Raw genomic sequence first — 20,736 nt, forward strand, 5'->3', positions numbered from 1 at the left:
GCGAGGGGAAGGAGAGAAATTGAGAGATCTTTTTAAGGGTCCCTACCATCCCAAAACAGGTGGAAACTGTTCTATTTATTTGAGGGACCAGAGAAAGGGAGGTGTCAACAATGATGCCTAGATTTTTGGCGCTGGTGCCAGGGCGGGAATGATTGCAAAACAAAAACGATTAATGCAAAATTTGTGAAATGTATTAAGTGCAATAGAAACTCAGGTTACGTGACTCCCGACAGAACCATTGTTTTTGTTTTGCAATCATACCCAGGTTCTGAGGGTTACTGGGTTACCCCATTATCTTTAATGGTGCCAGGGCGGGGGCAGGGTCCAAGCGTATCGGGCCACCAGGCCTCTGACCAAATCTCCTGTTTGTCTCCAAAAATTAAAACCTCAGTTCCATTGAGTCTTAGATAGTTCTCTACCATCCATGAAGCCACAGCCTGCATACAGTTTTTAAAATTTGCAGCTGATGCTTCAACTCAGTAATAGTAATCATAATTTGAGTGTCGTCCGCGTAGGATAACACTTCTAGCCCGAAAGATCTTACAACCCTGGCAAGCGGGGCTACATAAATATTAACAAGCATTGGCATAGCCAATAGGTCTCGCCTTTGGGACCTTATAAGTATTTAGTTATGCAGTACAATTTCCTTGGCACTGGGTACCAGAGGGCCAGGGGGGGCGTAGAACCCTCTTTATTGCTGTATTTTATCATCCAAACAGCCGCCAATTGTTCAAATTCCTTCCTTGCACTACGACATGTGATACTCTGGCTGTGCTACTGCCTGAGGCCCTGGATGCAGTCAAGTCTTCCACTTCCGGCATTTCCTTGACATGCATTCTTGGGTGAATCTCATTGCTAGTGCAAGCAATAGGTGCACCCGATAAGATAATAAAGATCCTTATATTGGACACTATAATTTAATGGACACTATCATTTGCATGCACGTGCTTTAAACAGGCATCAGTGTTTCATCGTCTTCAAAAGGAAATGTTGGGGGGAGCTAGAACCTGTGGCAAAGAGGCTTCGCGCATATTTCTACAGTGGCTGCCAGGTCCATGGAGCACACCGCGCACACACCCAATTGACATTGTGGTGGCAGGCAGGACTTTCAGTGGGATTAAAATACTTGGGGGGAGGGGTCTCAAATGGGAGTGGCCGATATAATTAAGGGTGTGACTTAAAACATTTATGCTAAAAATATGTGCTCAGCATAATGTGCCACCGACTGGTATTTTGCTTCTTCTGTTATTGCCTCCAATTATGTTTTACAAGTAACATTACACCTACAACAAGCCATGACTATTGGCTTTGTCAAAGGTTGTTAGTTGGATAAGATAAATCTACTACATGCATACATAGAACCATGGCTTCGTTGTATATAATATTGAAAATGCTTTGGTTCTTGTGCGAGTGGTTGTGGCATAATGTCTAGAGCTGCTAACTTTGGAGCTGAGGAAGCAGATTTGAGCCTCGGCATCGGCTCAAGATCCTGTGTTTCTGGGCAAATCAATTAATCACCTGTGTCTTCCAAAAAATAAATGAATACGTCTTTGTTGATGCTCAGGTAAAGCACTTCGAGTTTTGCAATATATAACTGCAAAAAATAAGTTACATCAAAAACTGTGTACTGTTGCACTGTTAAGATTTTTTTTCCCATGCTGAGAGTGAGGACGAAAATGGAGAGCCCGATAGGGACCCTTCTCGGCACCTGCTTTTAAGAATTGCCGATGCTGGGCACCGACAGGACCCGGCCCACTTAAAGCTCTGGGGACACGTTGCCTACTGTGTTTTTTGTTTTTTTCCCTGAGGCAACTGTACATTTCTGCATAGGAAGCAAGGGTGGGAGCTGGGGATAAGAACTGCTCATTGCCACTGAGGCGGCGAGGCGACCTGTCGTGAGGCCAAGCTGGAGGGCTGGATTTCAGCACGGGAAGCAGAATATTTGGTGACTGAACACCCTATCACCCCCTACTTCTACGTGCTACCTAAAATACATAAGGTACAACGTCCCCCGCCGGGTAGACCTATCATTTCTGGGCTGGGTTCACTCCTTGAACCCTTGTCCACTTTTGTGGACATCTTCCTGAGGCCTTTAGTGAAAACCATGCCAACATACTTGCAGGACACTAAAGACGTACTACAGCTGCTTCCTGGTCTGGACTTCAATACTGACACTGATTTCCTCGTCAGTTTTGATGTGGAATCACTTTATACCTGCATTCCCCAGACAGAGACCCTTGAAGCCATCAGAGGGCTCCTTGAAGTGAACACAAGTGGGTTGAGTTCGCCAGTGACATTTATTATGAATTGTGCCAGGCTGGCTATGACTAAAACTTTTTTAAGTTCAAAAACCAATTCTACCTCCAAACATCGGGTACTTCGATTGGCAGTGTTTTTGCCCCCAGCTTGGCCAATCTCTACGTACATCTGTTCGAACAAAGCACTGTTCTGAATACCAACAATCCCTTCCGCGACAGTATTGTCGTATGGAAGCGCTATATTGACGACATTTTCGTCATTTGGCGGGGCGACCTTGCCACCTTAGAGATCTTTCATCTGTGGCTTAATGATCAAAACATTTTCCTGAATTTCACTATGGAAGCTAGCAAACTCAGCTTGCCATTTCTGGACCTCCGCGTCTTTCCTTTTGACAACGGTTTGGGTAGTGAGCTATACATCAAACCGATGGCGAGAAATTCCCTTTTGTCCTATGACAGTTTCCACCCCAAGTCACTCCGTTCAAGTTTACCCTTTGGGCAATTCCTGAGATTAAGGCGGAACTGTTCCACTACTGACAGTTTCAAGGAGCATGCTGCTGTCCTTTCTCACAATCTTAAGGCTCGCCAGTACCCCTCTAAGTTGATTAGCCGATCATACAAACGAGCTGGCAACAACAACCGAGAGGCCTTACTTGAGCCCTCGACACCTAAGCCCCCCCTGGACAGACTGACCTGCGTACAAACGTTCAGTACTCAGTCAAACCAACTACAGAAAATCCTACGCAAACACTGGCGTATTCGGAATGTAGGGCAGGTACATCTAGCCCCTCCATTATTTTCGTTTAAGAGAAGCGCGACTTTGCGTGATACTTTGGTACATACACGTCCAAGAAACACATTGACCTCTACGACCAACACTCTTTGGAATTTGCCACCGGTCCAGGGTCATTATGCTTGTGGCAACTGTGCGGTTTGTACACACACGCAACACACCACCGAAATTGATATTGGAACAAGCAAACCTTGGAGACAGTTGAAACACACAAACTGCAATAGCGAGAGAGTAATTTATCTGATTACTTGTCCCTGCGATAAGAAATATATGGGAATGACTACCAGGAAGGTCAAAATGCGAATAATGGAACACAAAAGCACCATTAGATGTCAGAGACAGGCGACACGTCTAACCAGACATTTCTTGGATCTTAAGCACAGGCCTGAAGACATAAGGTGGACGATACTCGAACAACCTTTCATTCCGTCCCATGTCACTGACATTTCCAAATTTCTGTTTAAGAAAGAACAACGTTGGGTTTTTAAACTGAGCAGTGACCAGGTGGGGTTGAATGAGGCTATTCCCTGGACTTCACTGTTATAGTGCTTTGTCCCGTTTACCTCTAGGCCACTAGGTCTCCACTTGACTCATGATGGTTTCTTTGTGGTTGTTTTGCTGTGCCTGTAATAATAACTTTTTGACTGGTCTTAGCATCACCGGTTCAGTACATATTTGATAACCATATATCTAATGCTGATTGCTGTTGACACTCTACATGTCATGAGAATGTATTCGTGTTACTTTGGTGAATACTTCTGCCACTATATACCATATGGCCCCTTTGCCTGTCCCTTTTTCCCATCCGTTCCCAACCTAACACATCAGACCACGGCGGATCTGCTACCTTTTTTACATTTGGGATGCACAGGACGCTGTCCCTATAGTGTCCGTTTCATTGAGTTTGTCATTAGGAATCAGATCCAACATCGTGAGAGATTCAGGATTGACAACTGTGACTCGTTGCAAATCTGATCGCTCTTGATATGATCGAACGATCCGTGATGATGCTTGATGTTTTATGATTTGGGATACGGACGCGCCCGTAGGAGGGTTTTGTTGTCAAACTACATTACCCAGCATGCTCTTTCGGAATGCTCCACATCGTGCTCGTTGCTGGGACTCCCGAGTCATGTGACGAGGGTCACGCGCGCGGTTGGTTCAGAGTTGTGGGCGAGTCTCCGTGAAGTTTCAAGGCCTGTATGCTTACACTGTTCCGGTTACCACTCGGAACAATCAGGAAGAAGGTCCGTGGTAACGACGGACAGGTAAGCATACCTTTGTTCCTTGGATCGTAGGCTTCAGTTTACACATTTGAGGTTGTGTCCATAGTTCGGACACCTTGCCTAAGGCCTTTCTCTTTAGATCCGTTTGGTTAGTGCTGGGCTTCCTTCCTTTGTACTTACCAGACACTAGATTGAATGGGTTACAGCGCTGATGCTCCGTTTGGCGTTTTGTGAAGGCTGCAATAAGGGCATGGAGAAGCGTCACTCGATCTAGTGCTCCGCGTGTGCCTTTGCTTTGCCAGTATCAGAAAACGAATCCGGGCATACTGGTGAGGAGCACGTTTATGGTGGCGCTGCTTTAGTGTTCGTGTGTATGCTAATTTGATTCATCCTTGCATTTGATTAGCCAACATTTGGGTGATTGCTAGGATTCCCAGCGGTGGGTCCTCTGCAACATTCTGTTTCCAGCCAGACAATCTACCGCCCTGTTATTTTGTGTGTGTGTAGCATATTGTGTTTGCATGGACGTTAGTGATTAGACAATACTATGTCATGTTAGTATTGGTCTGCTCCCTTTGTCTTTTAGAGCGTTGCCTCACGCCCTGAGTTGTGACCAGGAGTGTAGGACGTTCCCCGATTATTGACGGGTAAGGAGGCATTTCAGATTCCTTCCTGGCATACGTTTACTTTTGAAATGTCTGCATTTGTCTACCTTCATTTGCTATCTTGACCAGCTCTTACTTTGTATGTATGTCTACCCCTGTCAATAGGTTTCCCTGTTAAAACTATCTCTTTTTCTCAACAGGTGACAATTGTACTTCCCTACGGTGCCGCATATCCTCAGATAAGCAGGTACCTGTGTAGGTGGTATCGTTCCTTCTGTACTTGCGTTTCACAGTTTTTCACATTGCAGTAGTGTTATGTTATGGTCCTGAAGAAAGCCACTGTCATTTTGTTGAGACGCTAGTTGGCTGAAACATGTAGACCTATACTTAGAGGACGTGTTCCTAAATCATTTGTGCACACGCTTTCCTCCAATATTTCTGCTTTTTTACTCTTGATACCACTGGATATCGAATAAAAATATTTTTCTAGCAGTAATCAATTTTAAACCACCGTTGCACACACTGCACTTAGTTTCACTACACTTTTGGCAGCTTCTTTCCATTTTGAGACTGATATCCTCCAATTTACATCAGTTAAAAACATCCTTGAGCTCCTCCTTTTTATAGTAATCCAAGGAGTTGTAGCTCTTTAACCGCACCAGGTGCGGTTAAGGGAGGTCCCAGATGATGAAGCATGCCACTTCGGTGGGTGATGGGACTTGGTCCCCTTTAAAAGGACTTCTGCATATTTGTATGTAGCCGGCGCGCTATGCTTGTGTTGTAGGTAGACTTCTATAGACCCACGGACTCCGACGTTGTTTAAGTCTCAGTGATTTGGGGATTTGTCCGCGCTGGTCTTTAAACTCCCTTAGACCCTCCAATCAATTGTGTTTTTCGTGACCTGTCGTCACCTCCCAACTAAACGTCTTGCAGGTCTAATGTGCCCCCGAAGGAGACGGATCTAAATGGAATGGGCAGGAAGCAATACAGTATCCAGAGCAGGGGGTGCACCATATTCTGCGATTTGGGGGAGGGGGGGGCGCATTTTGTATTAAGCCTCTGGCCTAAATATCAGAAATATGCTTGTGGTGGGCACAGAAACCATGCAAGGAGCTTACGTGCTTGATTTAAATGTGTGTGGATGCGGCGAACCGCAGAACTCACAGGCACGTGGCAGAATACGCAACCAGCTATCAGGGCCTAAACACAGACTGGGTGTGGCCAGCCCGCCCTGTTGACCATCCGCAGCAAGTTATACGTGTTTATTTATACTGCTTACACTTGTGCCCCGGCCACTTTCTTCAAAGGCGGTGTCTGTGACTCGGGGGAAATAAAAGGCACACTCAAAGCAGGTGTCTGGAAATGTGTAACTTTATTCAGGGCCCGGCGAGCAGAGCGCAGTGTCGGCTCTGGCAGCTACAAAGGGGAGATTTACAGAAACATTGCGGTATTCAAGAAACGTCACTGTGTCCGACTAGGAGTGTTGAATGTGTAACAGCGGTTGTGGTGGTGGGACCTGCATTCATTTTGCATTTTCCTGCCGGATAATTTGGTCAATCCTGTGTCATAATTTTGTACAGTCATGCCGCCTAATTTCAGTGGCCATAACAGCGCTAAAAACACTGGAACAATGTTAATGGGGTATAGCTCGAACATAATATTGAGCATGTGACCTTCCATATGGACCGCTCGACTGCTTCAATTCTATAGTAAACGCGTCCTCAGAAAAATGTTAATGATTTCCACATCTCTGCCCTAATCCTTCTGATTGTCGCCATGGATTATACACTGACCTGAAGCAGAGGTAAGTGTGAATGCTGCAATGCCGAAAGAAGCCAAGAGTTCACTGCATTCAAAGACAGTCCTGCTCAGTGTTAGCGATCTGAAGAACCACATGTTGGAAGTAAGCATTAATCCGGCACTTTTTTTTACAATTCCACAACTGTTATTTTTATCTTTCTTTCAAATGTTTGGGCTTTGCTCAGAAATGAAAGCGCTCATCGTTTAGTCCACAAAAGGTGCACAGATAAATGGAATAAAGCTAAGTTTTCAATATCCTGAACTGTTCGGTTGTGCTATACTGCTGCCTTTCTTACAAGGTAACTCCGATTGTATACGCAGCTGTTGACCTGAAAGGCGGTTGAGCAGGTAAACAAGCGCTCGCCATTACGTAGAGTTTTTTTTTTTTCTGCCGTCCCACTTGGCCGGCCTGGCCTGCTTTCCCTCTGAAGTAAAAGGTTTCTTATCTTTATGGGGCAATGTGTTTGGCCCCATAAAGATAAGAAACCTTTTACTTCAGAAGGAAAGCAAGCGAGCCCGTCCAAGTGGGACGGCAGAAAAAGCCAAAAGTAAAAGTCACAACAAGCTCTTTTCCAATGGCTGGCCACCGTTTAGCATAAACGGTGACGCCAGCCAATGGAAAAGAGGGGCGGGGCTTAAAGCCCTTTACCAAAACTCCTCCAAAACATTCAATCTCACCAGCGAGACTGCGCATGTGCACAGCCCACGCCAGCCGAGACCTAAAAAGGTTAGGACTCCATGAGGATCCCTGAGGGACTCCACAGAACAACTGATTGGGAGCTGAGAAGAATTGGCCCATCTTAACTCTTTGCGACCGATCCATAAGGAATGAGGTAAGCAAATTAAGGGCGGAGCCCTCAATCTCTATTTCCCTGAGTCTCCCAGCCAATCTTAAAGGAGAGATGGTATCGATGGCCACCGTAAGGTCCAGAAGGATCAGTAAGGTGGAGTGACCGGCGTCAACCTGATTTCGGATGTCATTGAGTACAACGGTTAACTCCATCTCGGTACTGTGCTCACTTCTGAACCCACACAAACACTATTCCATGGTAGCCTAAAGTAAGCCCACATTATCTTTTGATTAACTTAAACATCAATCATATTCTCTCTTAAATGATGAATTATTGAAAAACAGTGTTCTCTCACATACAGGATTTTAGTTCTTTTGGTGATTGAATATTACTCCTACTCTACAAAAAAAAATGTTAAATATAGGCATTCCTTTACAAATTCCTTTGATAAATATGTATGTTATGAAATATCATACATTCAGCAGTCTGGCAATATCACTTGCTCTGTTGTCCTGTTAGATTATTTTTGTTCATGAATCAATAAGTCTTGAAACTTCAGTTTACTGGTTCCAAAATTAGTTCTGTTAATTTTCAGTGTGTTTCTTTTCTGTGCAATCTTAAACAGAAAAGCCATGAGCTGCTTTTTCAAAAAAATGTTAAGAACAATTCTCAGAAATGAGCAGTACACTTCAGTCGAAGGCTTTGGTCTCCATTTACCAAGAAAAACGCAGATCTCAACAAACTGACACTCTTCCAAGCTGTAGGGAATCCTCAAGTGGTGCGCTTAAGTCCAGAAGTTTAAAAAAGAGAGCTTCAACTGTACTGCAATTGTCACTCTTATAGGAGTCTGTAGACAAAGTGCATTGAAAGGTGCTTGGTAAAGTTTATTTCGAAAAACTCCTCCCAAAGATGGCTGCCAAATCATGTGTGATATCTACATACTTCTAAATCTCAGGTAATCCTAACTTTCTACAGAAAATGTCTCGAGAAGCCATCATGAGTCATTGCAGCTATTGATAAACCAATCCCATTGCAAAAGGAACAAAAAGATGACTTACAACGTACAGAAAACTATCTGTTTACAAACGAAAAATGTTAGAACACTGTTCCATAGCAGATATATATTTTGAGAAAGCATCGGTAACCAGGGACAACAAGCATTTGCAGTGCAATAGGTCTTGCATTTACGAGAGTTTAAACTTTTGGCAATGCTCTAGCTTAAACTCTCACAAATGCGAGAACTATTGCATTTCAAATATTTGTTTTTACTAGCACCCATGCAGCGCTTCCACATTCATGAAGGCCTCATCCCTTTCATTACACAAACCGCGTCTAAAGAAAGCTGCGCAGACAACATCAAAGAGAAACCGCTGCATGGGGGCTTTGACAAAAAAAAGCATCAGTTTGTGAAACGGATTTTTTTGGGGGGGGTAAAAGCTTCCATGCCACTATATATGTGAACGCAAAAGACATACAATTGATGGACGGAATGCAGAACAAATCAAAACATTCACCGCCATTCAATAGATCTGGGTTAAATCCATCATTCTTTTGCTCACCATGCCACCACAGATTAGACCTGCCCATATGCAAATCAGTCTTGACCCTGTGCCTCATTGGAACAGTCCAGTCCGAACTGCCAAGCCAGGTCCTCCCTGGACCGGAAACAAGCATCCTAGGACCAGTTTCGGGATGTCACCCCTCTACTGCCAGGATAGCTTGATTCTAGTGGCACAGTGAGCCCAGGACCTACATCTGGCTACACCTGGCGCACTTAGGTCGAGAAAGCAAAAGAGACACAATTGATGGATGGAATGCAGAACAAATCAAAACATTCACCCCAGTCAAGAGATCTGGGTTAAATCCATCATTCTTTTGCTCACCATGCCACCCCAGTTTAGACCTGGCGATATGGAAATCAGTCTTGACCCTGTGCCTCCTGGGAACAGTCCTATATATGTCAAAGCGCCGCAGGGGCGCCAGTAAACATAACAAAAAAATAAATGAGTACGTAAGCGCGGTCGCTGTGCTAAAAGCCGGCGCTGTGGGCTGTGATCTGGGAGAGAAAAAATATTGAGCTGCGGGTCTGCCATTGTTTAAGTTAAAAAGCAGCGTGCGCAGCCCGATGCTTTCAACACAAGGGGGAGAAAGAGTATAGAATTGCCTACCTTTTAATGAAATAGGCAGACACAGCCAGGATGCAGGTTTGTGGAAGACACATTGCAGATGGAATGTTGATGGAGTGTTTATGGTGACGCCCGCCGTTGCAAGTAGCTGCGCCAGCATGGCTGTGAGGCAGCCGAGGCTGTCCTGAAGGAAAGAGGCAAGCTAGTGTGCATTTTGAGGGCTCCTCCTCCAACTGTGGCGAGGAACTGGACCCACCCTACTGCTTACGTAAATAAGAATACCGAGTGGAGTGAGAAGGGCTCTTAATGCGAAGCAGGAGGGGGGAAGAAAAAGAGCTTGAACGTGCATGCCAGGGGGTGCAAAACAAAAGAAAGTCAGCACTGCTTTATGCCTGGGTGATAGCCCACGCATAATATGAAAGTCAGCAGAGAGTTGAAAAGTGACCCCATTGCAGAAAGCATGTCGTGCCTGCAATGGGAGAAACCATTAAAGAAAATAGTGCTTACAGAGTAAATAAGCCATACTGTGTAAAACCCAAAGTAAAAGGGCCAGTCCTCATGGGAGGTTACAAATGTAGACAATGCGGTACCAAGGAGGGCCTACCAAGCCTAATAATGAATCAGAAGCCAGCGTTTACGAAGGACAATGACACATGCCAATGACAAATATGGGCGAGAGTGAGCGGGGCTTCAAGTCCATTCTTTACTACTGCATGCCTCAAGCAGCGCATGCGCTGCCCAGGCTCGACCTAAAAATGACAGTACTTGAGTGCATGATGTTTTAAGATGACGTTCTGAGAATTTTACAGTATTAGTGACTGCTTTTTGGGTAGAAATGATCAGAAGATATATTGGTCAGATGTACTTAATTGTCTTTCTGCTTTCTGATAACATTTTGGTTCTTTTTATGGATTCTGCGAACGTTAAAATTGGTTATTTAGTAACTAATTTATGTTTTTATTCTGAGTTGTAACCACATTGAAAATTGTGTAAGTAATATTCTATGAAATGGATATTATGCTCCTTTGTTAATTAAATTATAATTCAGTTTAAATGATTGGAAAAACTCAAATAAACTAAATCTGTTCTTGATTAATGCGATTTGTTCTGCTTGAACTGTAGACAAGTGCAGAAAAAAAGTAACACTGAGATCAGGTGTGGAATTTAATCAAATATCTACTTGTCCATGGGGCAGGTTGCTTCATAAATCTACTTGTCCTGTAACAAAATCCACTTGTCCCTTTGGTGTCATGTAGAGCGGCAACTAATTATTGGCAGCAATCTCATTATATAAGAGTTCTGATATAGCCTCTAGTGATTGAATACTTGCAATCCCCTTATGATGCCACGTTTTCGCAGATCTAGATATTGGGGCTGAAGGTAGTGGTAAGCAATAGTTCCAGGTTTAAAATGTGCTTTTGAGTCTGTGCAAACCTACTAACTTGCATGTTTTAAGGGTTTTCAACAACTCTTCTCTAATCTTTTCCTATACTGCGAAATGTTGGAAATTTACACCTGACAATGGCAGATGTAAACCTTCTTCCAGAGTTGGGGGAAAAAGAGATTGGAGGGAAAGTGAACTTGCGCACACTCAGATTTTCGCATGAGCAAATCTACACATGCATATTTGCTCATGCAAAAATGCAGTTCACAAATATTTTCTAGGAGTACTATTTTGTCCTGCTTCTGTAAATTATTGGGAATTCACGAAAGCTGCAGTAAATGCAAGGACATATACCATGAGTGCACTTTTGAGACTTTCATTAATAATTGGGCCCCTAATTTGGTCTGGCGTTGACCATGACCTTTTGCATTTATTACAATTCTGTCTCTCTCTTCCTGTGTTTCCGCCGACTTTGCTTTGATTGACAGCATTCTACTCTTTCACAAGGAGCATATCGGCACACAAAGTATTTTGTTTGGTGCCAGTAACTACTGTGACAGTGTGTGCTTTTTGAGACCAAAAACAATTTTTGCTTTTGCCAGTGTTTATTATAAAAGTGAGGGCCTGACAACTCCCACATCAATAAGGTATTACAAAAACCATGCCAAAACAAGTTACACATTGATAAAACGTAAAAGATGACCACCAATTTCAGACCTACTGGCTTTGCGTACGCTTGTTTATTTTTGTTTTCCATAATCATATGGAAACTGGTTACACTGATTTTCCATTATGAATATATATTTGTGAAATAGCATGCATCAACACGTTACTAAATGATGCTGCATAGAAATGATACATTATTTTTTACAGTAGTTTATCGAATATCTTTTTTTCCTGCTTTCATTTTTTAAAAACATTTTATTTTGAAAGCATTGAATCCTCAATCTTGCTTTCAAGCTTCTGCATATATTTGCATCAAAGCAGAGCGCATTCTGGGAGCATCATACATAGCTTCATATTGCTAAATTTAAAAACATGTCTTCACATTTTTACACTGGAACCACTGTCAGTAAGTAGTGCAGTCATAGCTTACAACATTTACTTAGAGCGCTCACCCTAATAATAAAGGCTTTCAATTAATGAACCATAAATACAACAGCATTAACGTATGGACACAAATATTACCTTAACTGCAGACCGTGCCCTTCCCTGATCCATAATGTGGTACTGCAAACTGGCAAAACAAACAATTAGTTAGGGGGTCTCAGGGAATTTAAAGACCTGCGCGGACAAATCCCCAAATAACTAAGACTTTAACAACACAAAAGTCCGCGGGTCTACAGCAGTCTACCTGAAACACAAAAACAACAAACCAGCATATTCAGACATAAAGGAGTCCTTCTATAAGGGACCAAGTCCCATCACCCACCGAAGTGGCATGCTTCATCATCTGGGACCTCCCATAACCACACCTGGTGCAGTTATATAGCTACAACTCCTTTATTTACTATAAAAAGGAGGAGCTCAGGGATGTTTTAATTGATGTAACAAGGAGGATAAATATCTCCTGGTGAAAAAGACTGCCAATAGTGTGGTGAAGCTAAGTGCAGTGTGTGAACTAGAAAAAGTGGTTTAAAATTGATTACCATTAGAAAAATATTTTTATTCAATATCCAGTGGTATCAAACTAAAAAAAAGCAGGAATCTTGGAGGAGACCGTGTACACAAATGTTATAGGAACACGTCCTCAAAGGTCTACATGTTTCAGCCAACCTGTGTCTAAACAAAATGACAGTGGCTTTCGTCAGGACCATATAATAGCACTACTGCAAAATGTGAAAATGTGATAAACAAGTTGAGAAAGGAACGATACAACCTACACATGTACCTACTTTATCTGAAGATATGCGGCACCGTAGGAATGTAAATTAATCACCTGTTGAAACAGAAATAGATTTAACAGGGGAGGAAATGAATGATATGTGCTGGTTGAAGTCATTAGTGTTCTATGACTTAATACAAATGTATCAATAACAAACATTTGTCATGAAGCAAACTACATTGACTTCTTACCCGTAATGAATCAGGGATGCGTCCTAAACTCCTGGTAACAACTCGGGGCGTGAGCCAACGCTCTAAAAGACAAGAAGGAACAAACTAATACCAAAGAAAACAGAGGATTGTTTGTTCATTAAAGCAAGCTCAAGCATGCTTGACTATAAAAACAAATCCAGGTGAGTTGGTTGACTAAAGAAAGCATGGTACCTTAAGTAGCCCCACCAATGGGTATGCTTCCATTCATCTGAAATCTTAAGACACAGTGACCTGTGTGTCAAATACTGGAATCCTCAGTGACACAGATGAAGAGTCGAACATGAGTGAAAAATCAATGTAAATCTTAAAAGACACAATGACCTGTGTGCCACGAGGCGAGCAACAGTGTCAGCAAGCGTATAAACACAGCCATCTGAATATCATGGCCGGATGACTAGCAATGCCACTAGTTGAGCAAAATATCTGATTAAATGAATCGAATGGCACCCAAAAATGTGGTAAAGCGGCCTACAGTCTAAAGCATGCTTACCTGTCCGTCGTTACCCCGGACCTTCTTCCCGGTTGTACCGAGCGGTAACCGGACCAGTGTAAGCATGCCACACTTAAAGACTGACAGTATTTCCTGTAAGACGCTAGGCGAATCCTAAGCGTCACACCCGTCACATGATTCGGGTACTCATACGTCATGCGTGTCGAGCGTATGTGCAACAAGGCATGCCGGGTATTGTAGTGCGCTCATTAGTCCTTCGCGTGCTATAGGAGCGTCCCATTGAAAAAGATATGGCTTAAGCAAACCCAAACACTGTTGTAAAAAGGGGGCTCTCAGATTCTGACAATGTGCCGAGCTAACAACCTGTAATACATGTACACACCCCATGGGTGCTGAAAAGACGTCCTGTTACGAGCGTCCTAGGTAGGAGTCGTAACTCGAACAGGACAGGGAGAGAATGAATTGGTGTACCACAGGCTCCCAGATTGAATCATCGTGCTATCTAAACACCCTGTAAATATCAACCAACGACATGTACGTATGTATTCTGCAGAGAACAGGAAGTCGGTACTGCCAAGGTGTGTTCGGACCGGAGAGAGCGTATAGAAATCAGAGAGGCTCTATGGTTGCTATAACCAGCCTGATACCTCGCCAAATCATGCTTATGCCGACAGAGGGATTTATGAACCAAATGCTAATGTGCAACCTTGGTAGCGCGGATTCGTTTGTGTAAACCGCTGGATGTACAAAGTAATAAGCCCTAGATATCTATTACACGGGCATTCAGGAAAGGGAACCAATTGATGCGGCGAAGGCTCAATAAATGCAAAAAAGGGGGGTCATACAAGCGTGGCAAAGCACTAAAGTAGGGGACAGGGCAATGGCCATAATTAATTTAAAAAAAACCCTCTGACAAATGGGAAAAGAGACACAACTGTGTCACAATAAGGTCCATGGAATTGCCTCACTTAGCCTCATTTCTGTAGTGTGTTGTGTGTGTACACATACCACACAATTCCCACAAGCAAAATGCCCGTGGTACACCAATTCATTCTCTCCCTGTCCTGTTCGAGTTACGACTCCTACCTAGGACGCTCGTAACAGGACGTCTTTTCAGCACCCATGGGGTGTGTACATGTATTACAGGTTGTTAGCTCGGCACATTGTCAGAATCTGAGAGCCCCCTTTTTACAACAGTGTTTGGGTTTGCTTAAGCCATATCTTTTTCAATGGGACGCTCCTATAGCACGCGAAGGACTAATGAGCGCACTACAATACCCGGCATTCCTTGTTGCACATACGCTCTTTGACGCGCATGACGTATGAGTACCCGAATCATGTGACGGGTGTGACGCTTAGGATTCGCCTAGCGTCTTACAGGAAATACTGTCAGTCTTTAAGTGTGGCATGCTTACACTGGTCCGGTTACCGCTCGGTACAACCGGGAAGAAGGTCCGGGGTAACGACGGACAGGTAAGCATGCTTTAGACTGTAGGCCACTTTACCACATTTTTGGGTGCCATTCGATTCATTTAATCGGATATTTTGCTCAACTAGTGGCATTGCTAGTCATCCGGCCATGATATTCAGATGGCTGTGTTTATACGCTTGCTGACACTGTTGCTCGCCTCGTGGCACACAGGTCATTGTGTCTTTTAAGATTTACATTGATTTTTCACTCATGTTCGACTCTTCATCTGTGTCACTGAGGATTCCAGTATTTGACACACAGGTCACTGTGTCTTTTAAGATTTCAGATGAATGGAAGCATACCCACTGGTGGGGCTGCTTAAGGTACCATGCTTTCTTTAGTCAACCAACTCACCTGGATTTGTTTTTATAGTCAAGCATGCTTGAGCTTGCTTTAATGAACAAACAATCCTCTGTTTTCTTTGGTATTAGTTTGTTCCTTCTTGTCTTTTAGAGCGTTGCCTCACGCCCTGAGTTGTTACCAGGAGTTTAGGACGCATCCCCGATTCATTACGGGTAAGCATTCAATGTAGTTTGCTTCATGACAAATGTTTGTTATTGATACATTTGTATTAAGACAAAGAACACTAATGACTTCAACCAGCACATATCATTCATTTCCTCCCCTGTTAAATCTATTTCTGTTTCAACAGGTGATTAATTTACATTCCTACGGTGCCGCATATCTTCAGATAAGTAGGTACATGTGTAGGTTGTATCGTTCCTTTCTCAACTTGTTTATCACATTTTCACATTTTGTAGTAGTGCTATTATATGGTCCTGATGAAAGCCAGTGTCATTTTGTTTAGACACAGTTTGGCTGAAACATGTAGACCTTTGAGGACGTGTTCCTATAACATTTGTGTACACGGTCTCCTCCAAGATTCCTGCTTTTTTTAGTTTGATACCACTGGATATTGAATAAAAATATTTTTCTAATGGTAATCAATTTTAAACCACTTTTTCTAGTTCACACACTGCACTTAGCTTCACCACACTATTGGCAGTCTTTTTCACCAGGAGATATTTATCCTCCTTGTTACATCAATTAAAACATCCCTGAGCTCCTCCTTTTTATAGTAAATAAAGGAGTTGTAGCTCTATAACTGCACCAGGTGTGGTTATGGGAGGTCCCAGATGATGAAGCATACCACTTCGGTGGGTGATGGGACTTGGTCCCTTTATAGAAGGACTCCTTTATGTCTGAATATGCTGGTTTGTTGTTTTTGTGTTTCAGGTAGACTGCTGTAGACCCGCAAACTTTTGTGTTGTTAAAGTCACTGCAAACTGGCAGCCAAAGGGTTTGTGCTGCAGGGGTTTGGGCCTACTTGTCCCAAGGGCAAATTACACATGAAAACGTGTTGCCCTTGACCCTGAACAATATGCCCTGGGCGTCGGGCTATAGGAATGCCACATCCCTGTAAGATTTACTATCTGTTCTGATTAACATTGAATTTTAGTTTTATCAGCCACAGTTTCATTCTTTTTTTGTCAATACCATCTTAGTGGTAACAGAGTGATAATGTGCTTGTGCTATTTTCTGGTTTCTGATATATTCGTTTTGGGTTTAGATTAGTTATCTAAAGCAGGGGAAGTGTATACATAATTTGGTGAGATTTTGGCAAGTCTGTTGGCATGGTTTGTTGATATTCTGATACATTGGAGTAGATAACAGTGTTTATTTTTAGGACTAACATTATTTATTTTAATTGACTTGCAAATATTAACTTAGGACCAGCTCAAATTTGTGGTAATATGCTAATATTTGGGTTTCAGTTAACAATCATTTAGTACTTATCCATAACCCTCAGATATTTAGAGGCCCCTCTTTTACAGTAATCTTATTTGTATTAATTAAATGCCTACTGGGCAAATGTCGGTTCTCCCCGGTTTCCATGTATTCTGTGCTCTGCCCCCTTCTGCCCTTTCCCCGCTGACTGCCACAGATGCCAAAGCACATCCACCTGATCATGCAGGTAGAAGTACTATCTTGATGACTACGGATTATGATTTTACCATTATTACAGTAATGATATTAGATTGAGGGAGGATGTCTCTTTTGTCCATTATTTTGATGCTATGGTTGGTGTTCTGAAAGCCTTGAATTTAGAAAGTTTGCGGGAGAGTTTAGGTTCAAACTGTAATTTGTATGAAAAATGTGGTCAATTTTATTGGCCAACAATTTTGTGGGAAGGAAATGGACCATGTGTCTAACATCTACAGTGAGTGCTGCGCTGGCACAATGCACACGGATGGGCAGTGGTAATTGTAAGTATACTGAAGATTCTACTTGCAGATATGTGGAGCCCAGCCCTCCCTCACATGGCAGTTAAAGAATCCTTTTTTTGTAAAAAGATTATTATTTACAATTCAAACCAAATGTGAGAATTGTTTGGGCGGTAGCTAACCCCCCAAATCTCATGCAAATTCAGGTAATTTGGGACTCAAACAACAAAAATTAAATACCCAGGCATAGTATGCTTTTTGAGCTGACACTGGATTTACATGTTTGGTGCTGTGAGTAGGATGAGAATATTCAAAAGTGGTCAGTCAAAACTGATACCAAGTCCAAAATATGCAGTCTGGTTAATCAATTGATCGATTTAGCTTAATCCAAACTTTGCATGCTGTCTTGGTGGGTCCTCTATTCTATGAACACTGTATCCATTAGAAAGAATTGCTGGTAGCAAGAACTTGCAAATCAACCCAAAGGAGTACTGTGTGCCACAATGCCTGAAGGCTATATCCCTTTTAAATGGTTCAACGCTGGATTTGTCTCACTGGATTTCAAAATTATTTATTAGAAAATCCCTAATCATCCATAAATTCATGTGTGTCTGCACACCCTCGTAGCATTTCCTTGAAATTAAGTACTTCAGAAGTTAACTGATTTTTGATATTCCATTAATAGTCCCATTTCAAACTCGAATGCTGTTCCTGTCATGAAGACCTCCATCAGGGGCATGCTGCAGCTAACACAGAAAAAGCACAAATATTAGTTTGATATTATTCATGGAAAACTAACAATAATGCACTCCACCTATTCTTCATTATAAGCCATGCTGTGACATCCTGTTAAATGCATATTGTGCTTATGCAAACATGCTTAAGGAAAATAGTATGTCATCATGAACGTACTACCACCATTAATGTAACCAAGACAAACATAAGGGCAAAGAACCACTAAAGAAGCGTCAGAGGACTAAAACATGAAAAGTGCCAATGACTAGGCGTGGCAATACTCGTAGTGAAAAACTTGCCATCAAGGTTAATGCAAAGAGTGCTAGATTCCCTTCAAATGTGCAAATCAATCTAGCATGCTAACTATGTTCCTGTACAGCCATTACCTGTACCCACCATAAAAAAAAAATTAGGAAACGGTGCAAAACGTGCAGGTGTCAACAACCCGAGAATGCAAACTGAAAAAGCCAAAAATAAAATGGTGCTAAAAGACCCAAAATGGAGAGCCGTCAAATTAACTTAAGAAAGGACTAAAATTACCTTTCACTTGGAGAAAGCTGCTGCCTGGTTCTCACCGTGGTTTGTGGAACTACACTTCACTCTACGCCATTTTAAAAGTCCTTAACACAGAAGACCCAGAAGTGAGCGCGTTTCACCGTAGATCTATATATAACCCATATGAACCAGTGTGTCTGAGTGGTACGCCTGTGATACATTGTACAAAAGTGCAAAATTAAAAGGTGAAACCTGTAACCAAAGTATATTCTACTAACCCAAACAAAGTAACGACCCAGAAGAATAACAGCATTTCCCGGGTGCATGTATCGGATCAACAGCCCAACGCATTGACCATATTGAAACAGGTACCTCAAATAATACCCATTATATAAATGATAACAAACGCCCACAAAAACAAGCAATCAGATGCGCAATAAACAACCCAAATGATTATGGAGAAAACACATTTGTTTTCTATAACATCACATGTATATTGTGAATTTGGCATATGTAACGCACCCTCTCAATTATAGGTGGAGGTAAAAGAAAACCTTGATAAAAGTCAACCTCTGGGTTGATGTATGCAAACATGGCTCAGCACTTTTACAGAAAACATGACATCTCAAGTCTCATTCATCCCATCAGGATGTACAGTATCCATTCTCTCTCTCTCGATCTCTCTCGCTCTCTCTCCCTTTGTATTGTCTGTAATAACATTATTGCACTGTTTACAACTATTGCATTTCTTTGTTTTTGGAGCATTGGTATGCGAACATTGGCTTATCTTTAAATAACCCATGAAAATCAGATTTAGTTTGTAATAATTCCCATCTTTTATTGATAATTTTCTTAATCACCAGAGATTTGGTGGAGAATTTTGACACTTCAACCATTCTAGTATGTTTTTCCTCTAACAGACTTTTTTATGTAGCGAACATTTGTGTTTTTCTGTGTTTGTTGCAGCATGCCCCTGGTGAAGTGTTTTCGCGATCCAGAAATTCATTGGGATTTGAAATTTGTCTGTTAATGGTAGATTATGTAGCATATACTAAAGTATTTCATTTCATGGAAATGTTATGAGGGTGTGCAGATACACATGAATGTTTGGATGTCCATGTAAATCAATGGATGGTTATGATTATTCTATTACAGAATTTTGAAACACAGGGGCATGTTATCAACAAACGGCGTTAACGATAATGGGCTTGATAATATGTCCTTGGGGATTCCAATAGAAGCCCATGTTCTGTTGTCAACATGGGCTTCTATTGGAATTCTCCAGGGCATATTATCAAGCCCATTATCGCCGCTTTAGCGGCAGTTTTCTGCCGCTAAAGTGGCGATAAATATATCGCTGTGCTTGATAATATGCCCCACAGTGAGACAAATCCAGAGTTGAACTCTTTAAGTGGGATTTAGCCTTCATGCATCGTGGTACACAGTGCATCTTGCATGTCCTTGCTATCAGCAATTCTTTCTAATATTCAAAAGTGAGACAGTGGAGGTGTACACAATTACTCTGTGAGCTAAATCACTTTAGAGTTCACCATAGAATGTGCCAATCTGCAGGCCAGGTCGCTCCCCACGCCGCACAACTCCACCCGTGTGTCCATGCCCTCACCCTCCATGCCTCCGCTGCTGCCGTGAGTTAGAGTCCCACAAGGGCTGTTGTCTGCCTGCTTGCGTTTTTTGCCTGATTGTCTTCCTTGTCTTCATCTCTGTAACTGCTTGGTATTTGTTTTCCCCCCACTGTATTTGGTATTGTTTTCCCCCACTGCACCCCTGCGCCGTAGCTTGTCACCCTCCCCCTCCCCTCTTCTGTACCCTCTAGCCGTCCCCGCCGCTGCTCCCCTGCGGCCCCGCCAGCCGATTTGCCGCCCGCTCCCGCCTCCCAGCTGCTCCTCCCTCCCTCCCCGCCTTAAATGGCGGCCGCTGTGCTGCCGAGCCGGAGGCGCGCCAGAGGCAAGCCCGTCCACGCCTGTACCGTGCCCAGCGCCAGACCCCCTGGTCCCCGCGACCGCCACCACGACGCCAGACTCCGATATGACGCCAGCACTCTCCTCACACTCCACGCCGGACAAGATCACAGCTGCTTCCAGGCAGCCCCAAAACGCACCCACGGACCCTTCTCCTGCCGCACCTGCAGCTTCACCTGCGACAGAGCCACCAAACCTCCTAGGACCGGACCCAACCACCTTCGCTGGATACTCCTCAACACTCGCTCCGCACGCAAACACGCCGTCGAACTCTAGAACCTGCTCGACACCTCCATCCCG

General features: G+C 43.1%; 1 protein-coding gene across 5 annotated transcripts in view; it reads left to right on the plus strand.

Moving 5' to 3' along the window:
* The window catches only part of CWC22 (CWC22 spliceosome associated protein), a 354,656-nt gene that overhangs the window by 21,638 nt on the left and 312,282 nt on the right, over positions 1–20,736 (plus strand). The window contains exon 2 of one of the 5 annotated variants that reach the window (XM_085645193.1): positions 5,083–5,129. The exons of the other annotated variants lie outside the window; for them this stretch is intronic. The gene's annotated coding sequence lies outside the window, so the exon portion shown is untranslated. The remainder of the gene's footprint in view (positions 1–5,082; positions 5,130–20,736) is intronic. 5 annotated transcript variants of the gene reach the window in all.

Source organism: Triturus cristatus, chromosome 3_1 (assembly GCF_964204655.1).
Source record: "Triturus cristatus chromosome 3_1, aTriCri1.1, whole genome shotgun sequence".
Taxonomy (NCBI): Eukaryota; Metazoa; Chordata; class Amphibia; order Caudata; family Salamandridae; genus Triturus; species Triturus cristatus.